The sequence below is a fragment of the Dendrobates tinctorius genome, unplaced genomic scaffold, assembly GCF_039654945.1.
Source record: "Dendrobates tinctorius isolate UK_male_01 unplaced genomic scaffold, ASM3965494v1 ptg000048l, whole genome shotgun sequence".
In the NCBI taxonomy this organism is placed as follows: Eukaryota; Metazoa; Chordata; class Amphibia; order Anura; family Dendrobatidae; genus Dendrobates; species Dendrobates tinctorius.
In genome coordinates, this window is record NW_027361716.1 from 25,052,540 (window position 1) to 25,067,946 (window position 15,407).

The 15,407-nt window shown below is 47.9% G+C and overlaps 1 protein-coding gene across 2 annotated transcripts in view; it reads left to right on the top strand.

The window, feature by feature from the left end:
* Positions 1–15,407, top strand: part of SPON1 (spondin 1) — a 744,565-nt gene that overhangs the window by 446,740 nt on the left and 282,418 nt on the right. The gene's annotated exons all lie outside the window — the stretch shown is intronic.

Genomic DNA, 15,407 nt, shown 5'->3' on the forward strand with positions numbered 1-15,407 from the left:
CCTATTTGTGCACTGTGTGATCATGTGGCGAATCTGACCCAGATGGTTCTGGATCTCGCAACTGAACACCAAAAACTAGAATCTTCACAGTCCCAGCTGCAGGGTCAGTTTTGTAGAACTATGAATGCTTCCCAAAGCTCTTCACCATCGACTGTAGTAATGACTCCTTTACCTTGCAATGTGCAGTTGGTCTCTCCTGAACCTGTTGTTGCACTTCCTGACAAATTCTCATGGGAGAAGGATCAGTTTAGAGTGTTTACGGAGAGCTGCAATCTATTTTTTTACCTTGCGACCCTGGTATTCAGGAGATGAGTCCCAGCGGGTGGGAATAATCATGTCCCTATTGCAAGGGGGTCCTCAGACTTGGGCATTCTCTATGTCCCCACTAGCCCCAGGACGGTCTTCCAGTGATGCCTTTTTTGATGTCTTAGGGATGATCTATCACAAACCTGACAGGTCGCAGAAGCTAAGATGATGAACCTGAAGCAGGGGGGCCGCACCGCAGAGGAATGTAGCTCTGAGTTTTGGCAGTGGTCCTCTGAGGTTTTGTGGAAAGATGCAGCTCTCAGGTGTCAGTTTCATCATGGCCTTTCTGATATTCTAAAGGACGCTCTGGCTTTGCATACTCCACCCTGTTCCCTAGGGGGGAGTCTACGACCCAGGCAATTCGAATGGATCACCAAATTCGTGAGCGATGCGGTGAACGACGGGGTTTCAGTCATCCTGTCCAAGTTTTTTCACTTGCCTGAGACGTAATCTATGAAGGTAGGAACAGCCCGTTCTCGTGTCGTGGAAAGGAGGCATCAGCATGATCTTGGACTTTGCCTTTATTGTGGTCTTGGTCTAGTGCCTTTGATCATCTAACCATCCCCTGGTGTGCTGGCCCCAGCTGCCAAATTATACCCAACCATCTCCCACAATCCCTCTCTCCTGACCCTGTAGTGTGGCCTATATATGTAGTAGTTGCTAAGGGGAAGCACGCAGTGTGGGGTACAGCACGCAAGCATCCCATAAGCAAAGCATCACAGAAGATAAGCATCCAGCAAAACGGCAGTTATACATGGCAGTTAGTCAGGGCAGGAGTCAGGTAACCCACACTTTGCCTTCCCCTTTAACCATGTGCTTTATTTTTACCCTCCTGTGTTCCCTTGCCATCCACATTCACCACCCTTTCCCCCCTCCATCACGATTCATACACATCAGCCCCTCTATACTTCCTTCTCCCATGTACAGCTCCCACACACTCCTCACCTTCCTGAGAAACCTCAGCCCATCTTGCCCAAACACATCGCAGAAAAAAACTACTTACAATTCCAACAACTATTGGCTCTTTATCTTCCTTCTCCTACTGATTTCAGGGGACATCTCCCCCAACCCTGGTCCAACATCCCCCAACCTCGACCCCTACCCTACCTCATATCGAAACCACAATAATCTGATTAACATTACTTGCACTCCCTCATCTCAATCTTTTAATTGTGCCCTCTGGAATCCACGGTCTGCTTGTAACAAGCTTCCTTTCCTACACAACTACTTTCTGAACAACTCTCTTAATCTGTTGGCCCTCACTGAAACCTGGATTCAGGATTCTGACACTGTCTCTCCTGCTGCCATTTCCTACGGTGGCTTACAATTCTCTCACTCCCCGAGACCCACAAACAGACCTGGTGGTGGAGTTGGCATACTCCTGTCCCCACAATGCACTTTCCAGGTCATCCCCCCAGTCCCATCACTCTTATTCCCTTCTTTTGAGGTCCACACCATCAGGCTCTTCCGTCCCCTCTCCCTCAGGGTAGCGGTCATATACCGGCCCCCAGGCTCACCCACCCTCTTCCTTGACCACTTTTCAGCCTGGCTGCCACACTTCATGTCCTCAGAACTACCAACCCTCATCCTGGGAGACTTCAACATCCCCATTAACAGCCCTAATTCCACATCTGCATCCCAGCTTCTATCACTAACCACCTCTCTAGGCCTCTCACAGCTTTCAACCTCTGAGACACATAAGGACGGTAACACCCTTGATCTGGTCTTCTGCCAGCTCTGTTCAATCTCCCACCTAAACAACTCACCGCTTCCACTCTCTGACCACAACATTTTCTCCTTCACGCTCACAAATCCTCGCCCACCCCAGCTCATTCCTACCTACCACACAGTCAGAAATCTACAAGCTATTAACCCTCAGACACTTTCAGATTCCCTACACTCATCTCTGTCCCCAATCTCCTCTCTTTCCTGTCCTAATCTGGCTGTTCATCACTACAATGACACTCTTAGAAGCACCCTTGACCAAGTAGCTCCCCTCACCCTCAGAATCTCCAAACACAGAGTAAAAGAGCCCTGGCTCACATCGCAAACTCAGCTTCTCCAGCGATGCTCCAGGAGTGCTGAACGCCTATGGAGAAAAACCCGCACACCAGAAGACTTCATCCACTTCAAATTTATGTTAAGAACCTATAACGCTGCCCTTCACCTTGCCAAACAGACCTACTTCACCACCCTGATCTCCTCACTAGCCAACAACCCCAAGAAACTTTTTGACACTTTTCACTCCCTCCTCAGGCCAAAAGCACAAGCCCCTATCACAGACATTTGTGCTGATGACCTGGCCTCCCACTTTACAGAAAAAATAGATAATATCCGTCAAGAAATCTGCTCCCAACCACCAAGTGCTGTGACTCCCATCCCTTCCTACATCTCCCCTGGCTCACTCTCCACATTTGATCCCATAACAGAAGAAGAAGTCTCCAGACTCCTCTCTTCTTCTCGTCCGACTACATGCACTACCGACCCCATTCCCTCACATCTCCTCCAGTCTCTCTCTCCAGTCGTCACAACCCACCTAACTACAATCTTTAATCTCTCCCTCTCCTCGGGCATTTTCCCATCCTCCTTCAAACACGCCATCGTTACTCCACTACTAAAGAAACCTGCTCTCGACCCATCCTGCACAAACAACTACAGACCAGTCTCCAATCTCCCCTTCATCTCTAAACTTTTGGAACGCCTAGTTTACTCCCGCCTTACCCGTTACCTCTCCATTCACTCCCTTCTAGACCCTTCACAGTCCGGCTTCCGCCCCCTACATTCGACTGAAACTGCACTCATCAAAGTGACCAATGACCTTCTGACAGCAAAACGTAACGGTGACCACTCTCTGCTCATTCTTCTTGACCTATCTGCAGCTTTCGATACTGTTGACCACCATCTTCTACTCTCTAGGCTCCAGTCACTAGGCATTAAGGACACTGCACTCTCCTGGTTCTCTTCCTATCTCTCTGACCGCTCCTTCAGTGTTTTGTTCTCTGGCTCCACGTCATCTCCTCTTCCTCTTGCTGTCGGGGTACCTCAGGGCTCAGTCCTTGGCCCCCTTCTTTTCTCTCTCTACACGGCCCCAATTGGACAGACCATCAGCAGATTTGGCTTTCAGTACCATCTTTATGCTGATGACACACAACTATACACGTCTTCCCCCCGACCTTACCCCCGCTGTACTACAGAACGCCAGTGACTGTCTGTCCGCAGTCTCCAATATCATGTCCGCTCTCTATCTGAAACTCAACCTCTCCAAAACTGAACTTCTTCTGCTCCCGCCGTCTACTAACCTCCCTAAATCTGACATTTCCTTCTCCGTGGGTGGTACCACAATAACACCCCGGCAGCAGGTGCGCTGTCTGGGTGTTATGTTTGACACCAATCTCTCCTTTACATCCCATATACAATCCCTTGCCCGCTCTTGCCGCTTATACCTAAAGAACATCTCTAGAATCCACCCTTTTCTCACTATGGAAACAACAAAAACCCTCACTGTTGCATTGATCCACTCTCGCCTGGATTACTGCAACGCTCTATTAATTGGCCTCCCCGTCACTCGACTATCCCCTCTCCAGTCCATACTCAATGCAGCAGCCAGGATCGTCCATCTGGGTAATCGGTACTTGGACGCGTCCGCTCTTCGCCAGTCCTTACATTGGCTGCCCATTCATTATAGGATCCAATTCAAAGTACTTGTTCTCACCCACAAAGCTCTCCACAGTGCGGCACCCCCTTACATCTCTTCTCTCATTTCTGTCTATCGGCCTAGCCGATCGCTGCGCTCTGCAAACGACTTTCGACTAACCTCTGCACTAATCCGTACCTCCCACTCCCGACTCCAAGACTTCTCCCGTGCTGCTCCTATCCTCTGGAATGCTCTACCCCAAGAAATCAGGACTATCCACAATTTGCATAGTTTTAGGCGCTCCCTCAAAACACACCTGTTCAGAGCGGCCTATCACATTCACTAATCAAAGTCATTCTCTGTGTAAGTGTGCATGCGTAGCCCATTCACTATCTCCATCCATCCTTCACTCCTGCAAGATGGCTGGACCTTCATTGTAAATACACCATTGTAAATACACACCTGTACTTTGTATCTCCCTCACCTCATTGTAGATTGTACGCTCTCACGAGCAGGGTCGTCTTATTTCGTCTTATTTTGCTTTAATTATTGTATTGTTAGCGTTGTTACTTATGACTTGTGATTTGAAACTGTTAAACTGTAAAGCGCTGCGGAATATGTTGGCGCTATATAAATAAAGATTATTATTATTATTATTATTATTATTGTGGTCGTGCTAGACATTTCCTCAAAGACTTCTCCATCCACCCTCAAGCAATCAAGCCATTGGGATATGTCTAAGTCTAGGTGATATTCGAGGAACTCACCCAGACTTCCAGGTACCCTTTTACTCCTCAGATAAAGCATTGCTGATCGTGGAACTTTGTTTTAGAACCTGCGGTTATCTGCTCTTGCTTTCATTGACTGTGGATCTGCCGCCAATTTCATTGATTCTGGACTGGTTCTTAAATTAAGATTAGGGACAGTTAGATTGGAAAGACCTATTCAAATTGTCACCATTGACAGGACACCATTATTTCAGAACTTAGTCCAGCTGGTAACGGTGGAATTCAAACTTACAATGGGAAATCTTCATTCTGAGTCCATCTTCTGCTATGTGTTGTATAATTTACCTGCTGGGTTAATGCTGGGATTTCCATGTCTGCATATCTATAATCCTGTTATTGATTGGTGTCAGAAGGATATTGTTCAATGAAGTTCCTGCTGTCATAATAAATATCTTAGCTCTATACAAATTTGTTCCGCTAGTCTGGAGGGTTTGCAGACTTACCTGAAAGACTTCAGAGATGTGTTCTTGGAGAAAGAGGCTGAGATACTACATCCCCATCGTCCTTATGATTGTGCTATAAATCTTTTTTCTAATGTCAAATTGCCTAAAGCTGTATAATTTGTTGTGACCTGAACGGACCGTTATGAAGGAATATGTAAATGAAAGTTTATGGAAGGGTCATATCCGTCCTTCCTCAATGCCTGTAGCTGTGGGGTTCTTTTTTGTGAAAAAGAAAGATGTTGGCCTCTGTACTTGCCTTGATTTCTGTGAACTGAACAAAATTACAGTTAAGAACACTTACTTGCTTCCATTTATTCCCGACCTATACAATCAGCTTATGGGGTGTGATGGATCACATAGGGGAAGGGGTGTGTCGACTTCACTCACCTCTGGGGAGGGGAGAGAAGCACCCAACAGGAATAAGCTCTCTAATGCCACCACTTGCCCCAGGTCAGTCAGGGAACTGCACCGAGGGCAACTAGTTGCCAGAAAGGCTTCACTTATAGGTGCGAGTTATTGAGGCGCTACCAGTGAGGGGGGATCTGCATCACCTGTCCAGGCTGGGGATATATATATATATATATATATAAACCTCCCGGCCATCACTGTCAGGGCTCCTCCCTAACACAGTACGGTATGCTGCTGTCACGCGGGGCTTAGGACAACTAAGGCAGAAATACCCGGGGCCCCTGTGGTGTCCCTTTCACTAGGGGAAACCCTGTCTGACCCTCAACCCAGGGTTTTTGCTGAAGGTGCAAATGTCTGAGCCTCCACCCTTTCCTTATCTCCTGCTCAGCCCTGCACTTAACCCTCCACCCTCCACCCAGTGAGGAGACACACCACCAAAGCTCCCACACAAATAAGACAGACAGGGAGAACTTAAACTGCACTGCGCCGCACACACACAGGAATATACAGTAATGTGAACAGGGCACAACTAAACACAAATATGGGAAGGAGAAAGGATAACGACGGATCATACGACACCAGATACGAATCTCTCTCTCTGCAACACCTCCACTCCAGACCGGAACCACTTGGTATGAAAACACAAGCTATAATCGGCGACGCCCATATGCCAGTATGACTATTTAAAGACCGTGGGCGTGACTAACCTTCCAACCTGGTCTCCAGCAGGATTAACCCCCGAGAGCCTGAAGATCAAGCCGGCGCCACTGAGGCTATAGTGGCTGGAGGTGGAACTACCTCTGCCTGCTGGACGCTGTGGTGTGAACAGCGTCCGACATGACAGTACCCCGTCTTCTACGAGGGACCCCAGGGCCCTCAAGACTCATAGGACCCGGCTTGTCCGGATGACGACGGTGAAAAGAACTGACCAGCCGATCCGCATGTATGTCTGAGGCTGGAACCCAAGACCTCTCCGGACCATACCCCGCCAGTGCACCAAATACTGAAGAGTACGGCGTACTACTCGAGAGTCCACTACCTTGGCAACCTCGAACTCTAAATCGCCATCCACCATGACTGGAGGTGGCATCGGCGTCGTGTCCACCAAGCCTACCACCTTTTTCAATAAAGCCCTGTGAAAAACGTTATGTATTTTGTACACCGCAGGAAGTTCCAACCGATAAGCCACTGGGTTAATGATGGCAGAAATCCTAAAAGGCCCAATAAACCTGGGACCCAGTTTTAAAGATGGAATTTTGAGTTTTATGTTCTTCGTAGCTAACCACACCCATTCACCCACACACAGGTCCGGACCTGGCACGCGTCTACTGTCAGCCACCCGTTTGTACCTGGCACTCATGCTCAACAAACGCTGTTTCACCCGCCTCCAGACTGATGACAATTGGGCTCCTAGCTGATCCTCCTCCGGGACACCCCCGGAGTCACCCTGACGTAAGGTACAAAACTGAGGATGTTGACCGTACACACAAAAGAATGGAGACTCTCCTGATGACTCTTGGCGGTGATTATTTAACGCGAATTCGGCCAGAGGAAGGAAAGTAGACCACTCCTCCTGGTTGTCGGACACAAAACATCGTAAATACTGTTCTAGATTTTGGTTCATGCGCTCAGTTTGTCCATTAGACTGTGGATGAAACGCCGATGAATGTGACAACTTGATCCCCAACCTTGAGTAAAAAGCTTTCCAAAACCTCGCCACAAATTGCGTACCCCTATCAGATACTATGTCAGATGGTACTCCGTGGAGTCTGACCACCTCCTTCACAAATACCTGAGCCAACGTCTTAGCATTGGGCAAAGAAGACACCGCCACAAAATGCGCCATCTTTGAAAAACGGTCAACCACCACCAGGATGACCGTGTTCCCTGCCGAGGCTGGCAAGTCAGTGATAAAATCCATGGAGATTTATGTCCATGGCCTATTGGGTACCCCCAGAGGCTGTAGCGTGCCAGCAGGACGGGTTCGGGGTGACTTAGCCCTAGCGCACGTGATGCAAGCTGCCACGTACGAGACCACGTCCTGCCGGATTTTGGGCCACCAGAAACGACGCGATACCAGCTCTAAGGTGCCCTTCACCCCTGGATGACCAGCCAGTACCGAATCGTGGTGTTCCTTCAACACCTTAAGCCGAAGATGCAGGGGTACAAATGATATGTTGGCGGGAAGTCCTGGTGGTACCTCCTCTTGGGCCTCGGCAATCTCCGCCTCTACCTCCGTCGTGAGAGCCGAGACCACTACCCCTTTCTGGAGGATGGGTACCGGCTCTTCCCGAGGTTCTCCCCCCGGAAAACACCTAGACAAAGCATCCGCCTTGGTGTTTTTAGCCCCAGGACGGTACGTCACAAGAAAATTGAAACGAGTAAAAAACAATGCCCAGCGAGCCTGCCTAGGAGACAGACGCTTGGCCGACTCCAGATAGAGCAGATTCTTATGGTCGGTGATAACTGTGACCTGGTGAGCCGCCCCCTCCAAGAAGTGTCGCCATTCCTCAAAAGCCAGTTTGATGGCCAACAACTCCCTGTTGCCGATATCATAATTCCGTTCGGCCGGCGACAGCTTCTTGGAGAAGTAGGCGCATGGATGCATCTCGCTCAAGGACGAGCCTTGAGACAGTACTGCCCCCACTCCCACCTCCGACGCATCAACCTCTACCACAAAAGGTTTAGACACGTCTGGTTGCACCAGAATGGGGGCTGAAGCAAAACTATTCTTCAGATGCTCAAATGCACGTATAGCCACCTCAGGCCAGTTCGCCAGATCGGCACCCTTTTTTGTCTTGTCCGTGAGCGGTTTGGCGACAGTGGAAAAGTGTTTTATAAATTTCCTATAATAATTCGCAAACCCAAGGAACCGCTGGAGTGCTTTCAGACTCTCCGGCCTCTCCCATTGCAGCACCGCTTGCACCTTAGCGGTGTCCATTTTAAAACCGGCTGCGGACACAATATATCCCAAAAAGGGCAACTCCAGGACAAAAAATAAACATTTTTCAAGCTTAGCATAGAGCTGGTTCTCCCGGAGCAACTGTAACACCTGCCTAACATGCTCCAAATGAGTGTCCCGATCGCTAGAATAAATGAGGATATCATCCAGGTATACAATCACAAATCTCCCCAGGACATGAGCATCATTAATAAAAATGAGGATATCATCCAGGTATACAATCACAAATCTCCCCAGGACATGAGCATCATTAATAAAATGTTGGAAAACGGCAGGCGCGGTGGTCAACCCAAACGGCATAACCAGACTCTCAAAATGACCCTCAGGAGTGTTAAACGCCGTCTTCCACTCATCCCCCTGACGGACCCTTATGAGGTTATGAGCCCCCCTGAGGTCCAGCTTGGAAAACCATTTCGCCCCCGCTACCTGGTTGAACAAATCCGGGATCAACGGCATTGGGTAGGGATCACGGATAGTAATCTGGTTTAACTCTCGGAAATCCAGACACGGGCGTAACCCCCCATCTTTCTTCTTAATGAAGAAAAACCCTGTGGCTACAGGCGAGGACGAAGGCCGGATGTGTCCTTTGCTCAGACTCTCCGCGATGTAGTCTTTCAGAGCTTGCCTCTCAGGACCAGAAATATTAAACATCCTGGCCTTAGGTAATTTGGCCCCGGGTTTTAACCTAATCGCACAGTCATAGGCTCTATGTGGAGGCAGTTCTGAGCAACCCTTCTCAGAGAAAACATCCGCGAAATCCTGCAAAGCCTCCGGCAGGCTGGGCGTCACGGCGGACACACATGTGGCCAAGCAATTGTCTTGGCAGAAACCACTCCATTGCACTATGTCCTGAGTTTTCCAATCAATTACCGGGTTGTGCCTGGACAGCCATGGAAAACCCAGGACCATTTGAGCTGGGAGATTACGGAGGACCCTACATGTAACCGACTCAGAATGTAGGACCCCAATGTGGAGTTTCACCTCTGCCACAAACTCAGTAATCTCCCCTTGAGGGAGGGGAACAGCATTAATGGTCACCACCTGTATGGGGTGAGGAAGTTTTTCGATCTTAAACCCGGCGGTGTGTGCAAACTCCTCATCTATGAGATTGGTAGCGGAACCGCTATCCACAAACACTGATATAGGTAGCTCTCTGCCGGCGATAATAACCTTGGCAGGGAGCATACATTGAGATACCATCATGGAGGATATGCATATGCTCAGATGGGTCTCCTCCATACCCTCTGAGCTTAACAGTTTTCCGCCGATGTGACCCTCTTAGGTAGTACCGGGCAAACGTTAACATAATGACCTCTTTTACCACAGTAGAAACATGCTCCGGGCTTCCGGAATCCCGGAGCGCGAGGCTGAACCTGTGCCACGCCAGCAATCTGCATAGGTTCAGGGGACTCATCTACTTCAACCACACCTGCACCTCTGCTTTCCCCCAGAGGTAGCGTCTCCTGTGCCCCCTGGCGAAAACGGCGATCAATACGTATCACCAAACTCATGGCAGACTCCAATGATGCCGGAGTCTCATACATCAGGAGGGCTTGTTTCACCCTCCCTGATACCCCATGAATAAACTGGCTCCGCAGTGCTGGGTCATTCCACTGTGTGTCTACAGCCCAGCGGCGAAATTCCGAACAATAGTCCTCTGCCAAGCGCTCCCCCTGGCGGAGGGCGCGGATTTTAGATTCCGCTAGAGCCAGTCGGTCAGGGTCATCGTAAATGAGCCCGAGGGCAGAAAAAACATTATCGACCGAATGAAATGTAGCAGAGTCAGCTGGTAAGGAAAATGCCCATGCTTGGGGGTCACCACTCAGTAATGACAACACCAGCCCTACTCGCTGGGCCTCATTACCTGAGGAGATTGGCCGCATGCGGAAGTATAATTTGCAGGCCTCCCGAAATATGACAAATTTGCTGCGATCGCCTGAAAATCGTTCTGGCAGCGGAAACTTCGGCTCTGCACCGATACCTGCAGATGCCGTTTGCACCTTTGCTACTACCAGGCCCTGCTGCTGAACTGCCCCTTTCAACTCGGAGACCTGTAAGGACAGCGCCGCCAACTAGCGGGTTATGGAATCCATGGGATCCATGGACTCCTGAAAAAATGTGGGCCGATTATAATGTCACGCGGGGCTTAGGACAACTAAGGCAGAAATACCCGGGGCCCCTGTGGTGTCCCTTTCACTAGGGGAAACCCTGTCTGACCCTCAACCCAGGGTTTTTGCTGAAGGTGCAAATGCCTGAGCCTCCACCCTTTCCTTATCGCCTGCTCAGCCCTGCACTTAACCCTCCACCCTCCACCCAGTGAGGAGACACACCACCAAAGCTCCCACACAAATAAGACAGACAGGGAGAACTTAAACTGCACTGCGCCGCACACACACAGGAATATACAGTAATGTGAACAGGGCACAACTAAACACAAATATGGGAAGGAGAAAGGATAACGATGGATCATACGACACCAGATACGAATCTCTCTCTCTGCAACACCTCCACTCCAGACCGGAACCACTTGGTATGAAAACACAAGCTATAATCGGCGACGCCCATATGCCAGTATGACTATTTAAAGACCGTGGGCGTGACTAACCTTCCAACCTGGTCTCCAGCAGGATTAACCCCCGAGAGCCTGAAGATCAAGCCGGCGCCACTGAGGCTATAGTGGCTGGAGGTGGAACTACCTCTGCCTGCCGGACGCTGTGGTGTGAACAGCGTCCGACATGACAGCTGCCACCAGTTCCTCATTCGATATAAGCCTCATCCGACAACAGGCTTATATCAGGTCAGAAACCAACCCCGGGGTAGCGTATAATATAACCACCTGAGTGTGCGGATGTGGGGATTTGTGAATCGAGATAAAAGAGCAGCCTAAGATTAATTTTTTATTTAATCACCGAAAGGCGCAGTAGAAAAATACAGGTATATACTGTATATATAAAAGCAAATATACAAGTATTCAGTAAGGAGTGTAGTACAAGGGTAGGGTACAGATAGATTGTATTTACTGTGTTATGCAGCATTTGACCACAGGCAGGTGCTGATGGATCACAGGTCCAAATTTTTTTACGTGATTCTCTGGCCGCATCAGCTAACTGGCCTCCTGCCAGTAGAAAGACTGAGTCCAAAATAAGGAGCTGCCTATTATCCCTTAGGCTGCTCCCTCCCAGATGCTTCACCAGCCCCTGGGCTGGGCACCATCCCTCCTCCCATATCTGAGAGTATGATTTTCCAGGCAGACCTGTGGAGGCCCATATCTGTCCGCCTGAGGGTCTAACTAAGATGGCAATGGCGCCACTGGGTTCTGCTGGATTTTATCTGTGCAGGGAGACCAAATATACCTACTGTATATAAATCCTGGTAGTTATGCTTTATAACTCAATAACGCAGAGTTCTACAGGTCGATGAAGGGTATGGGAGTGTGGGGGAAGGAATGCTGATTCAGATTATGTGCTCGGCTAGACTCAGAGATATTGCATTCTGTTATTATAGGTCATTTTCCAGATTCAATATCTCAGAGCCTTATGGTGCCACAATATCTGTGATGCCACAGTATCTGCCTGTGGTTTGAGTCAAACAAAGGACTCCAGTTGGCTGGTCTTGCACAAGAACTCACACCCCTGTGATAATTGCGGAACTTGGTGCTGGGAGACACAGGGTCTATGGCTTTCTCCCCCCCCCGGAGAGAACTTCAAAGGTCTATTTGCTTGGGCTAATTAAAGAAAAACATTGGTCTGCACTGTCCAAGGAAGTGCCTTCGCTGGATAATGAGGTTCCATTGATTGAGGTGTATTTGACTTCCCTTATGGCCTGGGGGAATGCCAAGGGTGGGGGCTGAGTTTGTAGCATGTATATTTGGGCCAAACTGTATCTGACAGGGAATTCCATCAGATATCCAAATGATAACAATTACATATAATTTTCCCATATCTCACAGGGGGCTAAATAGTTTTTTAAACTTGACCTTAGAGGGGTATATAATCTGATATGTGTCCGGGAGGGTGATGAGTGGAAAACGGCATTTTTAACATTGGAGGGTTTATTTGAAAATCTTGTCATGCCTTTTGGGTTAACCAAAGCACCTGCAGTCTTTCAGAACTTTATGAATGACTTTTTCTCTGATATTATTGGAAGGTTTATTGTGGTATACCTGGATGAAATTCTAATTTTTTTTTTGCCTGATCTTAATTCTCACTATGAGCATGTTCGATTTGTTTTACAGAAACTCAGGGAAAATTCTTTGTTTGATAAATTGGAGAAATGTACTTTTTCTGTTCAGGAAATATCATTCCTCAGGTTCATTGTCTCAGCTGAAGGGTTTAAAATTGGGGTACATTGTGTCAGCTGAAGTGTTTAAAATGGATCCTGGGAAGGTGCAGGCTATAATTGATTGGGTTCAACCTCGTGACCTGAAAGCGTTACAATGATTCTTAGGGTTTGCTAATTACTGCAGAAAATTAATTAAGGGTTTTTCTCAGATAGTGAAACCCCTTCCTGACCTCACACGAATGGGGGCGAATCTTAAGGTTTGGTCGTTGGATGCTGTTGGCTCCTTTTGATAAATTAAAGGAGTACTTCATGTCCGCTCCAGTTTTGATTCAACCTGATCTTCAGAAACCATTCATCGTAGAAGTGGATGCCTCACAGGTTGGGTTAGGAGCTGTTTTGTCTCAAGATTCCAAAAGGCTGACCAACTTGTGTCCATGTGCATTTTTCTCCAGGAAATTTTCATCTGCTGAGAGAAATTATGATGTAGGGAATCGCAAGCTGCTCGCAGTCAAGTTAGCTTTTGAAGAATGAAAACATTTTCTGGAGGTAGCTATTCATCCTGTTACTGTGGTGACAGATCATAAAAATTTAGCCTATATTGAATCTGCTAAACGTTTAACCTCTAGACAGGCCAGATGGTCCTTATTATTCTCTAGATTCAATTTTTCCATCACATTCAGACCATGGTCTAAGAATGTTAGGGCTGAAGTTTTGTCACGCAGCCTTGATATCGTTTCTCCTCCAGAACCTCCAACCCCCATTCTTCCTCTAGGAATTGTGATTTCTATGGTATCCTCAGAATTGAAAGCTGAAATTTGTGAGGTCCAGTCGTTGGCCTCATCCTCTAAATTTAAATTATTTGTGCCTGTGTATCTTAGATTACGTCTTTTGCAGGAATTTCATGACTCCATCTTAAGTGGTCACCCAGGAGTCATTGCTACACAGAAAGCTGTTGCTAGACTCTTTTGGTGGCCATCCATGCTTAACGATGTTAAGGAATTAGTATCCGCTTGTGAGATTTTCGCATGCGCTAAAGTCTGTCATAACCGGCTGGCCGGGAAATTGTCTCCATTGCCTATTCCAGAAAGACCGTGGACTCATTTGTCATGAAGACATCTGGCTCACCAGAGCTAGGAAACTTGTTGATCATGCGCAGTGCATGATCAGCAAATCTCTCTGTCAGTGCACCGCTGATAGCTTCTATGGCATGCAGATGCCAGATAATAGTCTACTGAAGTGGGATAATTCCATGGTGGGACAAAGTAATAAAATTAGAACCCCAGAAAAAAATTTGACCCCTATAAAATCAAACCAACAAAGGCTAGGCAAACAGCTGCGGGCTGATATTAATAGCCTGGGAAAGGGCCATGGATATTGGCACCCCCCAGGCTAAAAACATCAGCTCTCAGCTGCCCCAGAAATGGAACTTCTTATAGGTGCACCAAATCTGGCAGTTAGCCTTGCTCTTCCCACTTGCCCTTTAGTGGTGACAAGTGGGGTAATATTTGTGGGGTTGATGTCACCTTTGTATTGTCCAGTGACATCAAGCCCATGGATTAATAATGGAGAGGTGTCAATAAGACACTTATCCATTACTAATCTTATAGTTATATGGTAAATAAAGACACAGCCAGAATAAAGTCCTTTAATAATCTTAATTTCTTAATTAACCATACTTACTGTATCGCCTAATTCCCTGACGTCCTCGATCTCCTGCAGCAAAAATAAAATAATAAACCAACACAAATACTCCCTTGTCCGCCGTAGTCCTAAATAACGAGTGTTCCACGACGATCTCATGTGTAGAACAGTCACATCTACAGGGCCTCCGCTTATGCACTGACAGGAGGTAATGCCTCCACAGTGTATCACTTTGCCGCTGTGAGAGATTTCACCAGAGTTCATCACTCCAGTATTCTCACTTTATCGCACTATCGCTGTGTGAGAATTTTCTCATGCAGCAGTGCCGCAGGTGACAGCACAAACTTCGGTGACCTCTGACGGCGGCGCAGTGATACACTGCGGGAGGATACCTCTGGTCACTGTATCACCAGAGCCGTGTAGAGCAGTCACATCTCCTGATGTGACTGTTCTACACGTTAGATACTCGTGGGACACACGTTATTTAGGACTACGGCAGACCAGCGAGTATTTGTGTCGGTTTATTTATATTTGTTGCAGGAGATCAAGGGCATCGGGGAATTATGTGTCTGAGTATGAATGTGTTTTTTTTGTTTTTGAGTTGAACATAGTCGCTACGTAGGCGTCATGAAAAGTCATGCCCAAACGACCCATGACGCCCCCGTAGGCGTCATGCTATAAATAGCGTTCCTGCGGGTCGGGTGACTGGGGTCATTGAAATGTCACCCGACCCGCAGATACAGGACAACATGCAGTTAAGCCCAGGGGGGGTGGCTTTGCCCCCACATGGTTAGGATCGCTCTGATTGGCTGTTAAGAGTGAAACAGTCAATCAGAGTGATAGTAATATTTCATCAATGAAAATTGATGAAATATTACAATCCAGCCATGGCTGATGCTGCAGTAGCATAGGACATGGCTGGAGACACCGATTCAACCCCCTCG